Here is a 12,570-nt window from a genome sequence, read left to right on the forward strand (position 1 = left end):
TCCCTCTGTTAATCTATTTTTTGGACAGTCCTTCATCCTCCTCTTCATTTTGGGTAATGTTTCCCCTCTAGAATTCCCAGGTTTCACTATTTGAACTTGGTAAGTGAGATTTTTTTTTAAATCTTATTTTGGTTGTCCATTCCAAAACTCATGTCCACCTCTTCCTCTTGCACAATAGTGCAACTTTTTCTTCATCAGTCCTGTGAGAGGTTTGTAACCTGTCCTTAAGACATCTTTTCAGTTGATTTAATCAGATCTTTCTTTTTTTGCCGTGGCAGATCACAGAATCACAGAACAGCAGGGTTGGAGGGGAGCCACAAGGGCCATCCAGTCAGCCTCCTGGCCCTGCGCAGCACCACCTCAAGGAGTCACACCAGGTGCCCAAGAACTTTGTCCAAAAGCTTCTTGAGCTCTGTCAGCTGGTGCTGTGACCACTTCCCTGGGGAGCTGTCCCAGTGCCCAACCACCCTCTGGGTGAAGAACCTTTTCCTAGTATCCAATTTAAACCTCCTGTGACACAACCTCATGCTGTTCCCTCAGGCCTTGTCCCTGCTCACCACTGAGCATAGATCAGAGCCTGCCCCTCCTGTTCCCCTCATGAGGAAGCTGTAGCTGCAGTGAGGTCTCCCTCAGTCTCCTCCAGGCTGAACAGAACAAATGACCTCAGCTGCTCCTCTTACAGCTGCTCCTCAAGGCCCTTCACCATTCTTGTTGCCCTCTTTTGAATACTCTAATAGCTTTATATCCTTCTTACATAGTGGCACCCAAAACTGCACACAATATTCCAGGTGAGGTCACACCAGTGCAGAGCAGAATGGGACAATCACCTCCCCTGACCTGCTCGTGATGCTTTGTGTCTGCCTTGAGTCTTCCAAATTTAAATTTAAGCCCATCCATCATGAAAACAGAGCCTCTTGAACATCTGAATATCTGCCCACTCACTGCCACAGAACTGCTAGTTTTCTCTTGATGTCAAGAAACCTATCTTGCAGGCTTTTTTCACAAATAATATTTCAAGAGTTTTGACCATTGCAGGCACTTTCAAACAGTTTTCAGCACACAGACTTCTATTAGGAAATCCTATTATAATAAGTTTAAGTTAGAGACTGCTTCCCAGTTTACCTCAGTCCTTGCTTTTATGGTTTTTAACAGGTCTGTAAGAGTTAAAAGCAGCCTTCCTGCTTGGAGTAGTATATAGGCGATAAGATTTCAACATGCACCATTTTGCAATGAACTTTGATAATTTTTTTATGTATGATGGCATGATACAATTCTCCAGTTGCAGGGAAATAGACTGAAGGTCCTTTTCAGTCTTGTACTCCTTATCACATGGGTAAACCTTTTATAGCACAGACAATTGGGCTTGGACATGCAGAGAGCAGGATTATGCTCAGACACTGTCCATGATTTTCAGCAATATTATCTACATTTTAGTTAAGATAAATAAACGTATTTAGTAAGACAAAAGCACCTTTTACCTTTCCCAACACCTGGCGCAAACATTTAAATGTTATTTTGTAACATCTTCCATTCCAGGTCATGTTTGAAGATTAAAAAATGGAGATTGGAAGAGAGGAAATTATTAACTTCATTTATCACGTTTGTTTGCTGATGTGTAACTCTGGTAGGAATCAATGAAAGTTTATGCACTCACACACACAGCTTCAAGCCCAGCCAGCGGGGCTGAAATAGGGATTAGGAAAGCTGTCTTTCTCTTGCATTTCTAGGCCAGGGAAATATTTATTTGCCCTTACATTTTAATTAGTCAAGTCAAACCCAGGTATTTTCAGTGTCAAGTTTGTGAATTTGATTTTCAGATTTTCACATTGTGATTTTCAGATTTCCTGACCAACTCCTGTCACTGCCAGAGCATCAGACCTATGGTACCTCAGAATTACAAAAATCAAGAGTCCTTATTAAATTATTCATCTATTTTCTGAAAATAGTAATATAGATTTAATGCACAAATATTAGTACTTGTGTTCAATAAGTACTATCAACATAATCTGCAGATATAACTTTTTTCTTTGATGAATAACTTTTGGAGGTGCTGGCACAGGCATGAAAATGAGTGCCATTCTCCTAACAAGCTGCTGCAAAATTCTCTATGATTTCAGGAGGGGATTAAGATATAGAACCCAGGTATCACTAACTCAGAATTACAAAAATCAAGAGTCCTTATTAAATTATTCATCTATTTTCTGAAAATAGTAATATAGATTTAATGCACAAATATTAGTACTTGTGTTCCACATTAAAGACCTATCAACATAATCTGCAGATATAACTTTTTTCTTTGATGAATAACTTTTGGAGGTGCTGGCACAGGCATGAAAATGAGTGCCATTCTCCTAACAAGCTGCTGCAAAATTCTCTATGATTTCAGGAGGGGATTAAGATATAGAACCCAGGTATCACTAAAGTCCTCTATCAGGCTTGAGAAATTAGGATGTGATGACACTGGTATGAAAATGGCTGGCTGGGGTAGTGCTAGAGAAACTGCCCTATTTGGATACCCTGTTATCCAGGGTCACTTCCCTGGTTATCCCTTTATAGTTGCTTTTGGGGAAAGGATACAGTCTAGATGCCAATGTGTCCCTGACATTCTTAGAATGAGACTTTTAAAAGTCTAAAACCAAGTTCTATTTCATCTCAGTTAAAATGGCATCTATTAAACACCACTGAAATGTAAAACCAAGTTCTATTTCATCTCAGTTAAAATGGCATCTATTAAACACCACTGAAATGTAAAACCAAGTTCTATTTCATCTCAGTTAAAATGGCATCTATTAAACACCACTGAAATGTAGAACTACTCCTGTATCTGCTTGTCTTTTGCTAAGAAATGTTTCACAAATTAGCAATCCTAATTTTAATTCTCCTTTTCTGAAATTCAAACTTTTAAAAGGCATTGTGAGTAAAAGCACAAAGCATTCACTCTTTTCTACGGCTACATGTTGATGAAGATTTCTTATTGCATATAAAAATAGGACCAAAATAGACTTTAGGAGATTTAAGAATAACTTTCAGTTACCAAGATCTTGCAGGATTTGTTTTTTTAGGGAAATGTAATTACCTTTACAAAATGCTAAGTAATCTGATAAACTTTTAAAAGGATTTATGTTGCTTTTTAGTTTATCTGTAAAAGTTTTGGGCATTTGGGGTAAATAGTTCAGTAAACACAGTATACAATCAGCTTTCATGTAGCTTCAAAAATCTATGTTTTCCTTTAAACATTAAAAAGCCTATTTTTCTGATGTAACTGCATTTTTAAGATATAGGAGCAAACAGGTAAGTACATTTTGTACAATTCTGTAATAATTAGAAATACCATGTGACAAAAGCATTGAAAAAATTATAAAATATAGCAAGGATGTGCTCTGTGTACTTTGGGTTATTAAAAACTGTTATTAAATCTGATTATCCTTATTACTTCCAGTTATTGCAGTATTGTGCTGCTTAAATATCTTTGATCACCCAGTTTCATTTCTAAGAGAAGTGTCTGCAAAGCAAATAGATCCATTTATTTTTGTTGTTGTCCTAATCAATTTTCCTGTGCTATTCCTGTGCTTATAATAGAATGGGCTTCAAACCATGGTGACAAGTATTGCTGATGTTTTGAAATCAGTTCTTTACATTTTTAATTTAAATCTGTCTGTTTAAGCCACATTTTCCTTTTCTTGCTGCTGCTTAGAGATGAATTTAATTCTCTCTTCTACTCGACTATGCATCCCACCCATCTTCTGTTCAGCTTGAACCAGCTAGAATGCACATTTCTTTATGAGAAAAAGTGAATGAGTAGCTGAACTGGAACTATTTTGAAGCACACACAGAACTTGAGATTAGAGATTCAAAGAGTCACAGATGGCTCACAAATTCATTGCTTTATAATCCTGTAAGGGGTTGTCAGAGAAGTGTTCTGCCTCACTGTCTACATACTTCCAAGGCCCTCCTTCATATCACATTTTATTAATTTATAATTTTGCATATATTTATCCTCATGGCTCTGCTGTGAACAAGGCATGCCAGGTAACTGGAAGTGAAATCTAAAATGGCATAGTGCAAAGTGTCAAGCCATTGATTGGGAAGAACCCTCTGCTATGCACTAAGCTAATATTCATCTTCAGAAGCAATACTCTGTACTGCTAAAGGCTCCATCTTTGCCCTGCCTTCTCCTGTGTTCCTCACTACCTTTTCCAGAAACATTACCCTGCACCACTCCCAGGAGAATGAGCTTCATTCTGTTTTCTGTTTCATTAATGCATTTTCAGTTTCATTAATGAAAATGAAATAAATAACATTTTAATACAAATGTGACATGGGAAGCTGGAGATAAAGTCACTGCTGTCAGTGACAGAGATGCTGTCAGAAAGTGTAGCAGCAGAACAGCTTGAACAAAACAGCCTATTGACCTTCATGTGAACAGGGTCTTCCTGTTGAAAATAATATAACTTTAATGAGTTTCCTTTCATAAGTACTCTGTTAATATCTCTAAATTTACTTTATTGATGGTGGTAGAATAACATGCACATTTCTGTAGGACCAGGGTTTGAAATTTGCTAAATATGTTACAACAAGTGCAGAATGTCAGTTAGGTAAGGCATATATAAAGTGATACTGGTTCATCAGTGGTGTATTTTGTCTCAGTTTATCTTCTAGAGTGAAAAAATTAAAAAAAGAAAGGAGGGGGCAGGATATTACAAAGGAATAAAAGACAGAACTCTGAAGAGGGTGCTGTGCCAGAACTGGGTGGGTAGCACAATAAATTTTGATCTTGTCATATTTGTCTAAATATTATGAGTGATCATTTCTGAAATATCCATTCTTAGCATACTTTTAAGCAATACTATACCATGGATTATCAAAGACAGTTGCTTTCTGATGAGGTCAATTTATAGTGAATAATTTCCTCCACATATCTCTCACTCTGACTTTTATCTCTTACCACAAAAGTAAGAAAGACAAATGTGCTTTGAAGACACTGTGTAATTCACCCCATTTTGATTAAAATGGTATCATCTGCTTCCAGCTTTGTGGTTCTTGTTCAGGCAAAACATGCACTTGGAAAAAATACCACTCACTTACACATCCTTAAATGGAGACAGGATTCTTTTGGTTAGGCAACAGATAGCATGTGAGAAATGAAACTGAAATAGTATCATTACATTGATGCATCTTTTTCTGCCAATATGCTGATGTTACTATATGAGAAGCATGCAAGAAGGCCTGTTTGCTCTTCAGGTGGATTCAAATAGGTATGATGTGTGTTACTGGAAAATTCTGTTGTTTAATCAGTTTTCTCTCTATATATTAAAAAAAAAGCCAACAGTTCTTTATGTGAACCTCTTTTAAACCTGGTAGGTTAGAACAATAGGTATGGCAATAAAAGTCAAATAGCTGATGCTGCATGAAAATATAGAGGAGTATTGTTGCATAGAGTAATATGAAATTGAATTATAATTTAAATAAATAAATAAATAAATAGCTAAATAAATAGATTTTTCATTTCAAAAATACAGAGAAGACTGTTGAATTCCCTATAAACTGTGGATATGTGTCTGGTGGTTCTTCCAGGGAAGGCAATGGAGAGACTTTTTATGACAGCTTATCTTATGGAAAAATATTCAGGCAAACACAGCGGATCCACAAGGGAAGCATCCATTTTTTTGGCTTTCAGGTTGCATGAACTGAGCCACAAACATTTGCAAAAAATAAAACCAAAAAGCGTCACTTATTCTGTAATTATATTTTCCTTTCCATTACAACTTTAGAGATTAAATTTTCATTCATGTGGGGTTTGAAAAAAGTACTGCAGGAAACCTGGTGGGAATGAAAATAGACCATGGTGGTCTATTTCGGAACTGGTCCTGACACCACACTGAATTACTGTGGCATCCCAGAGTGTAAACATGAGAGCAAGATATATTTAAGTATGAAACAACATTCAGATCCTTCTCTGTTTGCTTTATTTTGAATCAGCTATTTGCTTTACATGTGAATTTAGAGCATTTTTATTGTTAAGACTGGATTTATTCATATGAATCACTAAAATGTAATTTGACAAAGTCCAGTTGCTGTGCATAGAAGAAAGGACTGAGGTTTGGCTTCTCCTAAGGGTAGAGTACTCCTACTTTTCAGCCTGTAGTGCTTCTTGTTATACCTTTTTCTTGTCTCTTATTTTCACTTTTTCCTGCTCTCTCCAGTTTCGCTTTTCCAGCTGACTTTTCACATTTTTCTTTTCAGCCTCTCAATCAACCTCCCTAATGATACAGGTCTGAGCCTGGTGGAGTGAGAGCATGTAAAAGTCTCCACTAAAGCTCTCCTCAGCACCACTGATTGTTTATTGATCTTGTGTGCATGCTGCAAATCTTTCTCAGCCAGGGGTAGAAAATAGAGACTTTTGATCACTGGGGGATCTGACACTGAAGATTTCAAGTCTGTTGATTGACAAATTAGAGACTTCTACTTTTCCTTTTATTTGTAAGAAAACATAAGAATTTATCAGAAAGAACACAACTAAAGATAGGTTAAAGATAGGTCCAAACTGCTGGACTCCACATTTCTTATTTCATATGGGAGGGGGGAAATGTGAAAATGAGGAGAGAAAAAAAATGAAAGAATAGCAATTTCTTTCTTTCTTTTTTTTTTAATCCTGGACATTAATCTCCTAAATCTTACTCATGAAAAATTATATTTCAAGAAATTTTTAAGCTGTATGTGAAGGCTTCACATACAAATAAATGCAGCATGCCAAAGTGAAATTGAAATGCAAGTGCTCCTACCAAGTACCATCTGTTGCATGAAGTTGTTCCAGACATCCTTAAAAATGCCTTCTGGTCTCTGTTCTCAATCATTCCTGTGACTGCTTACTAATCTGTCTGCTGTTCCTAACTCACTTTTACATATTTCCTAAATACTGAGGGGGCAGGGGGGATTTTTAAAATCTAAATAATAAATGAAACTTAGGGACTGATTTCTGCTGTTTGTTACACATGCTGATATGCCAGTGCAGAATTTTGAATTACCATGGGTCAGTTTCTTTCCCAGGATAGAAATGGCAAGCCTGGAGCTTGGTGATGCCACATTGTCACAACAGAACAAACAGTAAGGGGTTTCCCAAATGCCTGTGTTTGGTTTGCATTGTTTGCGTTGTGTTAGCCAGCTGCTCTTACTTTCCACACAATTGCCTTACAGCAGTCAAAAGTAGAGGAGAATGTGCTGGATTAAAAAAAAAATAATGATGTTTCCAAATATTAAAAATGACCCTTCAGTCATTTTTTCATAAATTGTGACTAGATGTAAATGAAGAGGATCCCTTTAAATTGCCCTTGAAATTTTAAGAGTTGTCATTACTCTTCAGGAACATATTGAAGAACAGCAATTCAGACATATGGCAAAATTGCTGTCTGCTTTCCAAAAGCACCTCTTTATAAATATTTGTGAGAACTGCAATAGCCTTTAAAGTGCTTTAGAGAGCAATAGATGGAAAAATTGAACAGCTTGTCATTCATCAGTGGCCTGGGCTGTGTTTTATATGGCAAAGTAATCACAATTTGTAGCAAGGCTACCATTAGCTGTAAACTATAATGGCAATGATAAGACAAATACTGTTAATTTCACTGTCTCTTTTTCAGCTTTCTCATCAGTCTTTTTTCCCCAAATCCTCCCAGTGTATTCTGACTTCTTCCCACATAAATCTCAGTTCGAACCTGCCAACAGCTCATCTCTTATTTCATGTTCCATCCTAAATCACTATTTTCTGAGCAACAATTTTTTGTGTGTATGAAATTATTCTGTTTGTGAAACTGTTGGAGATCCTGTCCCTGTTCTGACTCAAGATGCAAAAATTAATTGAGCTCTTTTAAATTCTCAGGGTGAGAAAGACCATTCCCCTCACTGTCCCACTCAGTGATTGCTGTCCTATCCAGTCATCTCAGTGCAAGCTCTTATGTGGGGAAATGCTCACTGAATTCTTTATAACTATTGTTGTTTGGGAGTCCTCACTCAAATTCACATGCATATGTGCTCATGTGTCCTTCAACCTAAAAATTATACAGGACTTACCTTTTGTTTTTGCAATTTTTGATAAAGAGAACCTTTTTAATTTTATGGTAAAATCCTAATTATGAAAGAAGTGGTTCAATTTAAATAGGAATTTAGAGGGGGGAAAAAGGATAATTGGTTTCTACAGTTGCATATATATTCTCCTGAATGTCAATGAGCAGGAATGCTACCTTGTGGGGCATTACCTCTCCAGTCAGAACATTTGTACAGCCAGCAGTTAAGACTCTACCAACACTGCTGGGTTTTACCAAGAAAGAAATGGACAATTGCCCTGCTCACTGAAAAGGCCCCCAGACTCTGTCAGCTCCCAAACAATGTCTAGGCACTCTGTGAGCCCGTGCTGGCCAGCAAGGGGCAGAGCTATGCCAGGGAATGTGCTAAGGTTTGAACAGCTTGCACCATCACGGGATAGCGTGCAGATCCCACCTCTGTCACGTTTGGTTTGCTTGGACAGACGTAGTCTTTGTCCCCCCTTCAGCAAAGGACATCCTGATGCTGAAATCATTACCAACTGGGCTGGGAGGACTAGGATCATTGCACAAACATTCCAGCACTGGGATGAGTGAAGTACAAAGAAAAGAATATATATATTTATCTAGGGAGTTAGTAGTACACCCAGTTCTGGGCATGGACACAGATCACCCTCTGAGGTGGGCTGCTGAGGAGAGGATGGTCATTTGTGCAATGATCTGAATCAGCAAGAGAAAGTATGATCCTGGCACTGTGGCAGGTTGTACCTGAGGTCTGGCAAGAGTGGCAGATGGTTTAGGACTGGGTAGTGGGCTGGGGCAAGGGAGATGTCACAAGGCACAACCATAGATTAATGAAAGCAAATTCAGAAACAAACAGAAACCATAGTGCTTCCTCAAGTTCACGGGATTAAAACTCTCAATGAAGAGAAAGAGGAAAGTAAAATTCTCTGGAAAAGGAAAATTCAGCTTACAAAAAAATCCTTTTGAGTACTGCAAAAGAAAAAAGTTCTCAAACTTAGTCTTTCTTGTGCACACTTATTTATATACACAATTATTTATAATTGGCCACCTAGACAGTACACCGTACCACTGAAGAATAGGAGGGAACAGAAACTGTGGTATAGTCATGGTTTGCAGTCTGGAGGGCACATCCTGCTGCCTACCAAACACTCTTACCTTCAGCACCTGTCTCAGTCTCTGAAGGAACTTGTAGAAAGTGGATTGACTGTAATGTGGGTAGATGGTGTGATAGCAAATGCACCAAAAATAATTCAGAAAATATCTAGGTCAAATTTCCAGTAAAATAGTGAGCTGAGATTAAATTCAAAGTTTCATACATATTCCTAACCTAATAGTGCCTTCTTAACAAAAACAACGTGTATGCTTATGTGGCAATGAATTCCTCTCACGTCTGTAGTATGAAGTTTTTCACCCTAGCCCACTGACAATGTTTATATTCTTATATCCTTATTGCAACCCTGTAGAAAGTACATTGCTTTTAGAAGTTTATTTTTCTAATAATTTGAACCCGTTAATATATTCACTGATTTGCTGTACTATTGTGTATGACTGTATTTCAAGTTTCTGTTTGATTCTCAAAGAAAATCAAAGTATTCTTGGAGAATATTGAATTTACAGTTCAGTTCTTAGATTATTACTCAGGTGATTCATGCTTTAGCCTTCAACTAAAATGTAAGAGCTGAAAGGTGTGTACTGTGCCTTGACGTTCCTTTTATAGCACTCGAACTACATGACTGCACACCCCACTGTGCCATTCCTTTTTCTGTAACTGATCAGGAATACAGACTGCAGAAAAGGAGTTCCCCATTACGTCCCTGACTCCTAAATTATGTAAAAGACGTGTCCAAAAATTTTTAGCCATTGCAAATCAAAAATAACCATAATAATGAGGACTCAGGAGCCAGAATTCCTTGTGTCCACCAATGATCCTGGGCAGACCACTTGGATGCAGAGGTCCAGACCAAGAGGTGCTTCACATGCCTGTGTGTAGGAGCATGAGCAATTGGGGTTCATGAGAGAATGAGTTTGAAGGGGTAAAGTGAAGAAATTGCCTTCTCCTTTGTGATTTTATTACATTTATAAATTACATTTATTACATTCTGCAGTACAGGTTACAGTGCAGTGCCACAAGAGCGCTCACTAACTGCAGCTGAGCACCTCACTAGGGCTGCCACACCAGCCCAGGAGTCTGTACCTGCTGTGGATGTCAGTACCCATGAAATGCCCTACAAGATCTCAGACCAGCTCGGGAGTGTCTCTGCAGACACTGTTCAGGTTAATTACTTTAGCTGCTGTATCTTGTTGATGTGGCAGCCCTGCCTTTTACTCCAGAGCAGACTTCAAAGCTCTCTTGGGTGAATCACATACCTGGCAGAGACAAATAGAAGGAGCACAGGCATGATTGTAAGGGAAGAAACACAGTCTGACTCAAGACATTGTGTTTTCAGAAAAAACCCTGACATTGTTCTGTAAAAATATGAAAAGTAATGAAATTGATTGAAGATTGAAATTACATTAAATGGAAGTCCAGTCTTAGCTCCTGTCTGTGTCTAGAGCTTTTATGCCCTTATAGAATCTTAGAATCATAGAATATGCTGAGTTGAAAGGGACCTAGCAGGATCACTGAGTCAAACTCCTGGACCAGTGCAAGACATCCCAAGAGTCACACCATGAGCCCTGAGAGTGTTGTCCTGAACTCTGTCAAGCTCAGTGCTGTGAGCTTGTGATACCCCTGGAGGGCCTGTCCCAGTGCCCAACCAGCCTCTGGGTGAAAAATCTTTTCCTAATATCCAGCCTCAACCTCTCCAATTCAGTTTCAAGCCATTCCCTCGAGTCCTGTCACTGGTCACCATACAAAAGAGATTTGTACCTGCCCCTCTCCTTCCCCCTGTGAGAATGCTAAAGAACACAGTGAGAACTCCTCTCAGTCTTTTCCAGACTCAATGAACCAAGTGACCTCAGCTGCTCCTCATAAGTCTTCCTCTCAAGGCCCTTCACCATCTTTGTGGCCCTTCTTTGGACACTCTTTAATAATTTAATGTCATTTTTACATTGTGTCACCCAAAGCTGCCCCCAGCACTCGAGGTGAGGCTGCCCCAGCTCAGAGCATAGCAGGACAATCCCCTCCCCTGCCTGGCTGGTGATGCTGTGCCTGATGCCCCCAGGACAGGGTTGGTCCTCCCGACTGCCAGGGCACTGCTGGCTCAGGTTCAACTTGCCACTGACCAGGACTCCCAGGTCCCTTTCCATGCACTGCTCTCCAGTTTCTCATTCCCCAGTCTGTACACACAACCTGGGTTGCCCTGTCACACCTGCAGAATCTGGCACTTGCCCTTGTTAAACTCACACTGTGTGACAGAGAGAGCTCTTCCCTGGCCAAAGGTCTGGCTATGGCATTCATTAGCCCTTGTACATCTGTGGTTATACACTCATTCCCCTTCTGTGCCTCCTTTCTGCACATTATTGGTTACTGATGTACTTCCACTAGCATATTTGCATTCTTTCTTCTTTAGGGAGACAGTGGAAAACCTTTAGTTTTTCTTATCCCAGACAGCTTTGTATAAAATGCAACCACATCTTGGGATCTTGGTTATGCCCTGCCAAAAAAAACTTTTTGTCTTTGGACATTTCTTGGATGAAGAATGAGCCAACTGATTCTGGGAATGGACTGCCCTCTCCTGGAAAGCAGTATGCATATTCAAAATCTAAGATTTCAACTGCTACCAAAAAAATTACATTAAAATCTAAGGGGAAAAATCATCCATTATAAATTAAAATAATCTACCATTCTAATAATTAGCCAAAGGGATGGGGTTTTCCCTGCTTTCAGTATGCTCTGTATTTCAGTGCATTCTACAATAAAAACAGATGAAGCATCCATTTAAAACACCCCCTTCTCTGTGCAGCTGAATCTCACACCTATTTCTAGCTCTCATAAAGGTTGTATTTGTTCTGGGTCCTTTGTGCTCTCAACCTTTTCACTGATCTGCTGTTTTATTAATGGCCATACTTCCAGCTTTTTCTCAGGGACTCCCACAGGCTGTAAAAACATCAAGTTAAATTATGGGAGAGAGGTTCTCCATGGGCAGACTTCGGCTGTGAATACCTTTTAGACAGCATGTGGCTCTGGTAGTCTCCACCCTCTAGGACTTCTAGTATGTGGCTTTGGTAGTCTCCATCACCTAGAACTCACCTAACAGGCATCACAGCAATTGCCAAGCATGAGGGTTATTTTCCCCTCCAGATGCTATGCTGGCAAAATAAAATAGTCAGCAAAGAAGCCTTCTGTTTTAGAAGTTTCTTATACTTGGCAATTTGCACTAAAATCACACATTGGTGTGATTTTTGGGGGTCTGATTTGGTGCAGATGGATGTGCACTGCACACTTTTGTGCATGGCAAATTCAGAACTGTTCCTGAGTCTCAGCACTGGAGGAGACAACATCCAGTAACATATGGGGTGTCCATATGGGGTGTCAAAGACACCAGTAACATATGGGGTGTCCATATGGGGT

This window comes from Passer montanus, unplaced genomic scaffold (genome assembly GCF_014805655.1).
Source record: "Passer montanus isolate IOZ18808 unplaced genomic scaffold, ASM1480565v1 scaffold40, whole genome shotgun sequence".
Taxonomy (NCBI): Eukaryota; Metazoa; Chordata; class Aves; order Passeriformes; family Passeridae; genus Passer; species Passer montanus.